Genomic DNA, 8,778 nt, shown 5'->3' with positions numbered 1-8,778 from the left:
ACATATACCCGTAGACAACTACCCCACCGAGTACATAAGGCTCCAGCCTTCATTCTGCCCCACTGGGTACACGAGGTTCAAGCTCTCATTCCACCCCACTGGGTAAAGGAGGCTCAAGCGCTCATTTTACCCCACTGGGTAAAGGAGGCCCAAGCCCTCATTCTACCTCACTGGGTAAAGGATGATCAGGCCCTCATTCTATCCCACCGGGTACATAACACTGTAGCCTAGCTACATACAGTAATCACAAATTTTAATTCACCCGATCCAGATATTTCTTCATCGGGAACTTGGGGGACTCCATTGGGGCACAGTAGCCAATGAAACCTATGTGCCAGACAACTTATTCAAGTCCCCACTCAAGAAATATATATCTTGAATGGGAACTTAGGGGACTTGTACAGACCAACAAATACCTCGACTGTCACCTAGTTTCATACTACCGCCAAACCCCGCTGGACCACCCAAGCGCCAGGTCATGGGCCTGGCCCGATACCCAGCAAGGCGGTGCCTACATTGGGTGGCACCTTGGGTGGTACAGATCACAGCCCAGCCCGGAAGAGCTAACCAAAGTTGGCACCAGAACTCGACATCAGTCTGTTAACTGTAGATTCGCATCCCACATCGAAGAATTGAGAAACTCCTCCTTGCTCAAGATATAAAAACCAAGCCTAACCACCTTAATGTAGGTAATAACTTCTGATCCTTTACTGTCACTCTATCAAATTTCTTACAAAGCCTTACTTCAGCATCAGAGAGGCATAAACCGACCGACTCAGTTTATACCTCTGATGTTGTGTATTTTCTTTGACCAAGTCCCCGAGTTATCTTCATACCTACCAGCAGGTATAGCATTCTACCTGGCTACACTGGAGAAACCAATAGAAACAGTCACAATGTTGTAACAGGATCTACTTGGACCAATAAGGTTCCATCCGATGCCTCAAGAGCCTTATTGCTTGAGTTTTTAATCTTTGGTTGCCCTAGGGGCTTCCAACTTTAATTCATAGTCTCTTTCATATCAAAAAAAAAAAAAGTTCAGTACTTCAATTTGGATGACTAGAGAGATAATCAATGGAGTGCCCACGTGCAAGAGGATTAGTGGAGAGATATATACTCCAAAATTGGATGGACACTTCAAGTCACCTGACTAAGATGGTCTTCCATGACATCATTTAAATTGTTATCAAAACTAAAAACTCTTGAACGACGTCGTGAAGAAGGATAAGGCCCAGTTTGGGATTGCTGTGCTGTGAGAAGAATCACTTCTGATATTGCTGCGAGAAGAAGCAGCTGACGTGTTTGGTAAACTGTTTTTAAAAGTGCTGTGTGATCCAAAAGCAATTTCTGAGTGTTTGGTAACTTATAAGTAAAAAGTGCTTTGGTTGGGTATAATTACCAAAATGGGCATAGATGATAAAAGATGCTACTAAAATACATAACTTTGTTTTCCGATTATGTAACTATACCAAATTAAAAAAATTCTCATGTATTATCCTTGTACACTAGTTCAAGTTATCAATGCATCACTTTCATCTCAATATATATATATATATATATATATATATATATATATATATATATATCAATTCTACAAATTATATAAGCAATTTTAGTTTTTTGTAATTTGTTTGGTTATATATTTGCTAGGACCAAATAAAAGATTACCTTAAACCCTTAAATATTATACAAATGAGTTGAGAATATTACACAAAACATTCCCCCACCATGGTCAATGGGAAACATTACACAAAATGTATTAAGGTCAATACAAATTTGCAACTAAATGCTACGTAGATGCATTCATTAGACTTTGTGCAATTGTATTTCTTAACACCTCCATTTCTTGTCTTCCCGGACCATCTTCTTCATAAGCATTGTCTTCCATCTCTTCATTAATCTCTTCAATTGAGTAATTTTCACTTTCATCAAAATCATGATCTTGTTGAGCATATCTTCTTATGTAGTTATGAAGAGCCATTGTAGCAATAACTATTTTCACTTGTTTATCATATGGAAAGCTTGGCATATCACGTAAAATACTCCACTTTTTTTTCCACACCCCAAAAGTGCGCTCAATAACACTCCTAAGTGAAGAATGTGCATGATTAAAAATTTCTTATGACCCGTCGGTTCATCACCTCTACGAAAATGTGGAAGGTGATACCGCTCACCTTTATAAGGTCCTAAAAAACCTTTCATTTGTGGTTATCCGGCATCCACCACATAATATTTTCCTGAAATGATGAATTATAATGAATGATCGATTACGATATAATTTAGGATTATTATTTGTGCAATCTAGGTATAAAACGTACCATTTGGGGGTTTAGGAAAATTCGATCGAGGATTACGAAAAGCCGATAAGAATACTCTACTATCATGGGCAGTGCCTTCCCACCCTACACATGCAAATGTGAATTGCATGTTGAAGTCGCATATAGCCAAAATATTCTGGGTCGGTGTTCCTTTTCGGCCAATGTATGGCACTTGATCACATGGAGAAATCGAAGCTTGAACATGAACACCATCAATAGCGCCAATACAATCGTACAAATTATTTTTAAGTTTGTATTAAAAAAAGGCTAGTAATTGAGTTTATATAAATGGAGCAAAAAATCAAAACATTATACATACCTTAAAATGAGGCATGTATCTTGAGTCATTTAGAATTTCATTTGAGATGCTTGTAAATTCGGCATCCTCTGGCTTTATGAGTACTTTGACCATATTATAGAAAATGTTGAGCATTATATCAAAATATATCTACTAACCATCTCACCGGAACGTTGAAAACGTTATTGTGTATTCCTATTGGTTTGACCTTGTCCCAAAATATAGAGAAACATAGCTAACATTTCAGCGGTACTTATGTTTTTTGAACCCTTCAACACCTTTTCAACATCATTCAATATCATTAAGAAGCAGTACTTATCCATCCTAAATTGGTTATAACACCTACTTTCATTGCCTTCTAACACTTCCATTAACCAAATATAACCTGTTTGAGAGCTTGTCATGCATGGCGTTTTCATAATGTACTTTTCGAGATAGACTTGGATGAGACGACCACAAACACATATAATTTTGTCTAGCTCCTCCTCATCTCCGGAAGTGTCCATACTTTACGAAACAAACCTGCAATGACATTAACAAGGACAAACAAGCACGACTAATTAAATTTGTTAACTGATTAAGTAGAATAGCAAGCAAACATATTAAGGGAAACTTCATTAATAAAAAGAATAAACATCTTATCCAAGTAGCAGTAACAAAGAAACTTCATTCTTGATAAAGTACCAGTAACACAAGAAACAGCAAGCAAACATAAAAAAAAACAAAGGAAAAAAAAAGGAAGAAGAAGCAAACTGGTCCAAAGTACCATCACCCCTACTAAAGAACAGCTTATTATCTCTTTTTTTACAAAGTGGAATCAGCCTTTTTCTGATTAAGAATCAGAAACTGCAGCTTAAGATCAGGATCTGTCATAACTGAAATCATCTCTCGTTTCTCTTGAGAGCAAAACAACTCCATTGCAAACCACCACAGCTTGGTACCAGTTTCTGCTCCTGGTAAACTTGCAACAACTCGCATCACCTCCTGAATACTAGTTCCTTGTGAACTTGTATGAACTGATGTCACTGTACTCCTACTCTCAACTATCTCAACAAGACGATCAATTTGTTTATACAATTTCACTGCACCTCCCACCTTTCCTTTCTTCCCCTTTGGCCCTCTCATAAATCCTTTGTCCTTATTAGCTTTTGCTGGTCTATCCTCATTTGTTCTCTTTTTCCCCCTTTCTTCATTACCTAGCTCGGGATCCTCCTCATCATCTGTAGAAATAACATTTAACTCAGAATCCTCCACAACCTCTTCAACATCTATACTAGCTAAAGGAATCATGACACAATGGCCTAGAGCTAAGGTACCCTTGAACATATTATCATAAATGTCCATCATGTCAGGACTAAATCCCACATTGTGAAATTTGCGATTGACAGGACCCGCCCCGGATTTCACCCTGAAATTCGAAGTGACCCTGCGGGGCCCACCTTAGAAGAAATTCTACCAAAAATTTGGCGGAACTTCCCCTAAAATGGGCTACCCAAACCTGTAGAAAGCATTTACACTTCTTAATCAATTCATCCTTATGCTCCTGGAGCCACCCTGCTCCCCAAATCAACATCAGTCTCCAATTCACAAAACGCACATCTCAACTCGAATAGCATAAATCCCATAGGTAATCAGAGCAATTCTAATAGAAAGATATAAGAGGAAAACCTAATTCAAAGGCAGATGCAGAAACCATGCTGTGGACTATGTCTCAACTCCGTGTACGCCCGACTTCAACCAATTCGCTTGCAAGCTGGGCATTTGAAACCGAAGGGCCCAGGAGAAAGTATATAAAATACGTTAGCGTGAGTGGACAAAAATAAACAATTTTTAAACCAAATGGATTTTACACTTTCCCACATTTATTTCTTTAAAAATTCCCGATGCATGCAATGATTAACAAAAATAAAATAAGAGGAGTTCCGCTCATGAAAGCTGAGTAGCCCCGCTAGTCACAAACGAATAAAAGGAAAGGTTGAAACTCTGGTACTCAAGGAAATAAAACCAGCCCCGCTGGCTAAAATAAATCGGACTAGCCCCACTAGTCGAAAATAGTATAATGAGTAGGGGAAGATGATAGCCATACGAGTGAGCCTCCCAGGCTCGGGTGATAGCCTCCCAGGCTAAAATACTCCCATTACTCCCGTAATATACCCTTACGCCACTAAGTGTAGCGATAGGATACCGGGCTACAGAATTACTATCACAGAGACAGTAACCTGCGCCACAGAGGCGGAGGGCTACGGTGATCCCATCACCGCGCCACAAAGGCGGAAAATCAATGCTAGCAATGATAAGTCACCCAAAGTATGGCAAAAGAAACCCGAAAACCAAGTAAATCCAAAAGTACATAAAGCTTCCCCATCTCTTGCAAATGAATTTCCAATGACGTGTCCCACACGCCAAGAGTATCCCAAATCAAAAATAAAAATAAATATAAAGATTTTCTCCATCGAATCTCATTTCGAAAATCTCTTAAAAATCTCAAATCCACGAATAGAAATATAATATAAATAGTATAATTCCGGAAATCACATCGGAAATAAATAAATAAAAGAAAATAAGCATAATCCAATGACGTGACCCCGCACGCCATAAAACCTTCAAATAAACAAATATCCAAAACCATTCCTGAAATTAACCATATGCTCGGGAAAATAATACGATAAACAAATTATAACCTCGGAACCAATTAAATAAATGCATGCATCATTCTTTGAAAAATAAAAGTCCACTCACAGTACTATTCCGACGATCACGCATTCGTGTTCCGTCATCGAGCAATAACTCGGTATGTCGTCCTGTACACAATTATATTCCGTGAATAATTCTTCAATAATTTAATACAATTTCTCAAATCAATTCCTCATAATTTCACCTCCCAATTCTCCTCAGATTTAGCCCAAACTATACCACTAATACCAATTCGTTAATTTAAAGGTTCCAAGGCAGAACCGAGAGATATCCGACGGTCGGATTCTCGTAATTCGATAATCGAAACCCTAAACTTCAAAATTCATAAATAATTCCTAGTTTCTCCAAAAATTACCAAACTTCACATACAAGCTCTACACAATTTATAGGATTTAATGGGCTAAAAACTGGAATTAAAACACTGCCTTACGCGCCTTCACGCCACCTACAGTGGCGGCGCGTGGGGCTCACGCGCCGGTGGCCACCACCTCCAATGGTCACCAAATTTCAGCAGCGCCACCTACTCATCAGACCCAACATTTTTCTCAACCACAACACAATCCAATTTTACCTTTAAGAACTCCAATTCGGCCGGTGAAAAATTTCCAGAAAAAATCCCAAACCCTAGGATCTGGCTCTCCTTGATTCTCCTTCCACGCTGCAAATCGCGACTCAAGGCTAGGGGGGAAATGATCCTTGGCAAAAACCCCACCTTCGACGCCGGTTTGGTGGCCGGAGACGGCCGGAAATGGCTGAATCGCCGGAAAAGCTCAAACTGCCCTCGTGAGGTTCCTTGCTTCGATCCGGTGTTTTCCGGCCAAATCGCCGAAACACAAGGGCACTAGCATCAAGAGGAGGAAGAGGCGATCACGTGGTGGCCGGTTGCCCACTGGTTAATGGCCGGACGGCGACGAATCGAAGGGGAGAAGAAATCACCCGAAGAGGAAAGGGGAGAGATCGGGGGAGAGGAGAGAGAAAGGTGGGTTTCCGGATTTGGAAACCTACCACAGTAAATTTTCATTATTTATACCAATTTCTACCATGAACAGTAACTTTACCTTTTCTCTGATAACTTTCGCATACGAACTCCGATTTTTACGTACCACATATGCACGCGCTCGGTTTAACGCCCTCTACAACTTTCATGAAGAAAACTTTCTCAAATTTTGACCCGAACAAAAGTCAACAATTTAGGGCCACTAAAGTTACCGAAAAAGAGTAAAGGTAAAACAAATTGTCGTTCACTGTCCCACAACTAGTAAACCGGTGAATTTAGGTTCGGGACATTATAGCGATACTCCAGATTTTCCTGCAGAAAAATAAGATTTTTACATGTAAGAATATTGATTTCATAGTAATAAAATAGAATTCTTACTTTTAAAAACTGAATTCATACTTAAAAAAAAATAATAATAACAGCAAAAGAAACAAGCAAACAATTGAAGAAAACCCACCTGAATTTTGCTTTGCCACCATTCAGGAGGTGCATCAACGGTCTTCTTAGCAGGATCCCATCCAATACCAGTTTCCTTATGCATTAGAGAACTCCACAATTTCCAATCATTTTTAAGCGAATCCCACTTGTTTTTCAATTGACTTTTATCATAGTCCCTTCCAGTTAACTCTTTAAAGGCTTCAACAACATTAGACCATCCCTTTTTATCAAAATGAGTACCTGGCCTGTTTCCCTTTGCCACTTCCTTAACAGCTATATCACAAAATGTTGCTACTATTTCATCAGGCCATGTGACCTTTATTTTTCCACTTCCCTAAGTTTCAGTAACGGTAGATTTCTTCTTTCCCATCTGTTTTGTGTGATGGGAAAGAAAAAACAAAAAAAACAAAACAGCTCAGACCAAATATAGTTCATGGTAATGCTAATAAAACAATTAAATCTATCAGCCACTTCACCAAACAGACTACAATGGAAGATCATAGGAGAATCCAATAAACTTTTCCAGGCCCTAAGGTATTATGTATGTAATGTAATCACATGTAAACAATGCAAAAGATTTGTAATAAAAAAAAAATGCATAAATATTACACACTTGAACAGAATTCTAGTACAAAGTTAAGAATTAATACCACTCAGATGAAGAGTTGTATATATGCAATTCACCATCCATTTGCCACAGGAAGTCAAATTCTAAAGCATACCTTCAGCTTATATCGCTTTCCTGCCGTTTTACACTGGTTGAGTACTAGAGTGTATTCAATACCCCTTGTAAGCTTCAACACCCAACTCGTCTTTCAAACTTCTCAATCGTTCATCTTCTTGATCAACACTTTGCTGCAACCACATACAATAATTCCGACTTATCAAGGCAGATGGAAAGTGAGAAGTGGTTTATATATATATTATGTTTGGTAATGAAATATAATAATATATAGATGACTCATAAAATTTCTGGACACACAATCAAGCAATAAAACTTAAAATGTAGTTTTCTTTGAACTGGAAATCTGCACTAAATTGTCTGGCCTTGAGTAGTAGCTTGCCAAGGAATTCTTTATTTTAAGGCCCAGAACACACATCAAGCAAGACACATATAATGGTATGAGCTAACTAACAAAAGACACCAGGTACCCTCATTAGAAACACATTCGCTCACTTATTGAGCCTAAAAACAAGAAACAAAACTCTCCCTACCAACCTCTCATGAAGCTGTAATCTAGTCGCCTAGAGACCTCAATTGGTGTACAACTAGAAAACAAAGATGAAAGTCGTAGAAGACTCCACTTCTAGCATTATTAGGCAAAAAGGAAACCATGAAATCAAAGCTTTCCTTTCCCCTTGTCTCTAGGGCTGGAAGCAGATCGAACTAGTGGTTGTAGGATAGGTGAGCTTCAGAAAACTACCATTAGTCTTCTTACTAGTGCGCTGATTCTTATTCTTGCTGCCAAGAGGCCTGCTGGTCTTCTTCTTCAGAGTTACCAAAGCAACATCACTGTCATCTTCAATCAGTCCCAATGCATCAACCTGTAGGGTTGGAACCTTTCCACCTAATATAGTTTTGAATTTCTTGGGGGAAGGGTTACCAACACTGGTTCAATTTCATTTCTTAGAAGACAAACCCGCTTCTTGCTGCACCTGCATACATGCAGAACCATCCAAATCACAAGTCTCTATGGGAGGTTTTAGTGTTGGACTCTGATCCTTCTCCAACTCGTGCTCCAAAGAAGCATCAATCACAGCAAAATCCGCAGTAGGGATCGAAGGAGAAGTAGGGGAAATTGGCCGCTCTAATCGACGAATAACTGGTTTCCTCTTCAAAGGGATGGAAGAAGAGGCAGTGAATAGATCATTCTTTTCCTTTGCCGAGAAAGAGAACGAACCTCCAGATACCGATGGTCCAGGAAAATGCAAAACCCTAAGAGAAGGGTTTGCCATACACGGTTCCGCACAAGCAATTCCGGCATGAGTGACAAGTCCACATTGAGAGCATCTCCCCTTCAAATGTTCAAATT

The sequence above is a fragment of the Rosa chinensis genome, chromosome 5 (assembly GCF_002994745.2).
Source record: "Rosa chinensis cultivar Old Blush chromosome 5, RchiOBHm-V2, whole genome shotgun sequence".
Lineage (NCBI taxonomy): Eukaryota > Viridiplantae > Streptophyta > Magnoliopsida > Rosales > Rosaceae > Rosa > Rosa chinensis.
Note: the sequence above shows the minus strand (reverse complement) of the source record.